Genomic DNA, 3,634 nt, shown 5'->3' on the forward strand with positions numbered 1-3,634 from the left:
GGGCTCAAAACACTCAAACACACCATTTGTGGGCCTGTTAAACGTCCAACATTATCGGGGAACATTATCGGATTCTCAAGGGTTCAATATTCTTCAAGAATCCGGATTCTTCCCCATATCTTTTCTGTAATATGAGTGACCAGAACTGTCAGAGTTGCTAGACACTTTGGTTGACATTTTGGTTGATGAGGTTGTTGAGGAAGTGGGGCTCCGTTGGGCAGTTTTCACCACCTTCTGCAGTGCCTTCCGGTCAGCAGGAGCAGTTCTCGTACCAAACTGTAATGCAGTTGGTCAGGATGCTTTCGATGGTGCAGCGATAGAAGTTCACCACGATCTCTGGAGAGAGGTGGTTTTTCCTCAGAGTCCTCAGGAAGAAGAGGAGCAGTTGGTTGTCCAGGTTAAGTCCTGTGAGACGTGGATCCCCAGGAATTTAAAGCACAATTGATGTGGATGGGTAGATAAGTGTCAGCATTCTTCCTGAAGTCCACAATGAGCTCCTTGGTCTTTGTGGTGCCGTCGCACCATGTAGCCAAGCGATCCACCTCCTCTCCATAGGCCGACTCATCGTTGTTTGTGATGAGGCCAATCACTGTGGTGTGGTCCGCAAACTTGATGATGGTGTTGGTACCATGTCCAGGTCTGCAGTCGTGGGTGAGATGTAGTGAGATAAAGGGCATTAGAATAAAATAAGAGCCTAACAAATGGACAACAATACAACTAAGTCCAAAAATTGCAAATCGATTAATGTGTTACATATTGCACATCTGGATTATTGCACAGTGTGATCATTTAGACCGAGTTTGCTGGGAGCGGTGCTGATTGAAGAGTCTGACTGCTGCAGGAAGGAAAGGCCTGCTGTATCTCTCGGTGAGACACCGCGACTGAAGCATTCTGTCAATGAATGAGCTGCACAGGGGTGATGGAAACTCCTGTAAGGGATGGGACAAGTTGTCCAACAAAGGTGAAAGCTTGGCCATCATCCTCCTGTCCCCACCACCTTCACAGAGTCCAGAGGGCAGCCCAGGACAGAGCTGGCCTTCTTCATCAGTTTGTTCAGTTTCTTCCTATCAGTGCTGAGATGCCACTGCTCCAACAGACTGTTCCATAGAAGATGGCTGATGCCACCACAGAGTCAAGGAAGGACTTCAGGAGAGCCCCCTCCACTCCAAAAGACTGGAGTCTCCTGAGTAGAAAGAGTCTGCTCCGTTCTTTCTTGTAAAAAGCAGTGAAATTGAAACCAAGTCCAGTTTGCCGTTCAGATGAACACCGAGGTACTTGTAAGATTTTAAAATTTCAGTGTCTGTTCCCTGGATGTTCACCGGTTTACAAGGCAAATGCTTTTGCCTCCGAAAGTCCACCACAAGCTCCTTGGTCTTCCCCACATTGAGCTGGAGATGGTTCCTCTGGCACCAGACTGCAAAATCCTGCTTCAATTCTAATCATTTTATCATTACAGGGAAACTTTCATTGTCAAAAGCAGAACAATTGCTCATGGCAATTGCAGACAACTCTGAGGTTGAAGATCTATCAGATGGTGAAGAGAATGATCCTGCTGTGGACCAATACACTCCACATGATTTTGACCTCATGCCTTTTAGACAACAACCTGATGATTCCGAAGATGATTATTCACCACCTGATTCACCAGAAGATGATTCCGATGAAGATTATTCACCACCTTATTCACCAGAAGATGATTCCAATGAAGATTATTCATTCCGCCTGATGCAGCAGAAGCTGATCACATCAGTGAAGATAGTGCCAGCAAAAATGAGAGTGGGCCACAACATCCACAAGTGCACAAATGTGGGCGTAAACGACAGCATGTTGAGAATGATGGTGAGCCAGAACTTGTGTTTTTACTCTGTAGCACTTTAATAGGTTGAGAACGTTACACGTAAAATGTATTTTTTTGTATCATTAGAACTGGACGAGGATGAGCTAAGACATGGAGAGCCCAGGGCAGAACCTAGAAATGCTGGACGTGGAGATCACTGGAAGTCTGCTCCTTTTACCCCAAACTTAGTCCAGTTTCAGGGTGAAGATGATGAACTGAAAGATGAGCGAGCAGATTGGCAGCCACTGGATAATGTGGAGCAGTATATTAACTCAGAGGTGATGAAACTCCTTGTCGACTGCACAAATGCTATGTCACTGGCTAACAGTGGGAGATCTCTCAACACTTTGGTTGATGAGATGTATCACTTTTTTGGAGCAGCAATCTTGATGTCTTGCGTGCATTACCCACAAACAAGGATGTTCTGGTCGCATGCTCTGCAAATCCCTGCCATTAGTAACACAATGTCACGTGATCGGTTCTTCAAACTGAGGAGCAATCTGAAAGTCGTCATTGATGATGACGTTGCAGAAGACAAGAGAAAAATCGACAAATTCATTGTCAAAGTCATTACGTCATTCCTTCCGGAATGTATATATTACTTATACCCTAATGTTTACTGTTTGAAATAGACTGGTTTATAATTTTTTAGCCAATGGTGTCTTTATTGTGTCCTACAGCAGTTTTTCCCAACCTCGGTCTGGGGGACCCCATGCCCTGCATGTTTTAGATGTCTCCCTGCTCCAACACACCTGATTCAAATGAATGGATAGTATTTGGGACATTCTGATCCCAAATAGCAAAGAAAATATTTAAATGCAAAGATAAACCGACTGTCCTCATATGAGGACATCATTTTTGCAAAAACTACTTCCTGTACAAAGACAAAGTTTAGTTATTGTACTTCTTAGGTCCTACTAATCCCATATAGATAGGAGAAATAAAAAATGCACACCAAACAAAGGCTCGGGTCTCAGTGGGATCGCCCATGATTAAGGCAAGAGGGTCGTGGGGGAATTTTCCTAGCGTACTGATGCTAGGTTTTTTGCCCATCACTGGTTGATTGGTTCCAGCCAAGTGTGCACATAATCATTTTGGTGATACTGGAATGGCCAAAGGGGGGAATTATGTGGGATTAAATATTCTATCCTATGGTATATATTAACTGACCTTTAAAATCATTATGAGAGTGGAGAGAGCTGGTCACATAGTTACATAAGCAGCCAGGATTTTACAACAGCAGGAAATGTTGACAGGAAATGGGCTCCAGCACTCGCCCTCACACACACTGATATTAGAATCTGTTTGCTCTAAGAAAAAGGTGGTGTTTGTATTCACTTCACCTTGTGATGCATCACTCATGTATGAATGAATGATGAAGCCTCTCAGCTCTGTCTCAGTCAATTGATACTAGAAACTTCAATGCTCTACACTAGAGAGTGAATTCAGTGCATAATCTATGTTTTTTGACAGGTGGGCTCTAGAAGCATTAGAGTGGAGGCCACCACTTTTCAGCAGGCCAGGTTTGCCCCAGGAGGACAAGTGTCGACAAAAACTAAGCCAGCGGTTCAAGAACATCAGCCAACTAAAGTGTTCATTATTACCCTTTGCAGGGAGGGGGCCAGAGAAAACTGATCGACGCTGACACATCTTTCCAGCCAGACCCCTGCCAAACTCAATTTGGTTGCCTCCAACTGCCTCATCCGAGTATCATCACTATGAAAGGTTTTTGACAACAAAGTAATCCACGTCGGCATTAATGACTAAAGAAACTATGCATATTAAGATTCAGAAAAC

This window comes from Genypterus blacodes, unplaced genomic scaffold (genome assembly GCF_046128005.1).
Source record: "Genypterus blacodes isolate CSIRO-AG114 ecotype Tasmania unplaced genomic scaffold, CSIRO-AGI_Gbla_v1 ptg000019l_1, whole genome shotgun sequence".
Lineage (NCBI taxonomy): Eukaryota > Metazoa > Chordata > Actinopteri > Ophidiiformes > Ophidiidae > Genypterus > Genypterus blacodes.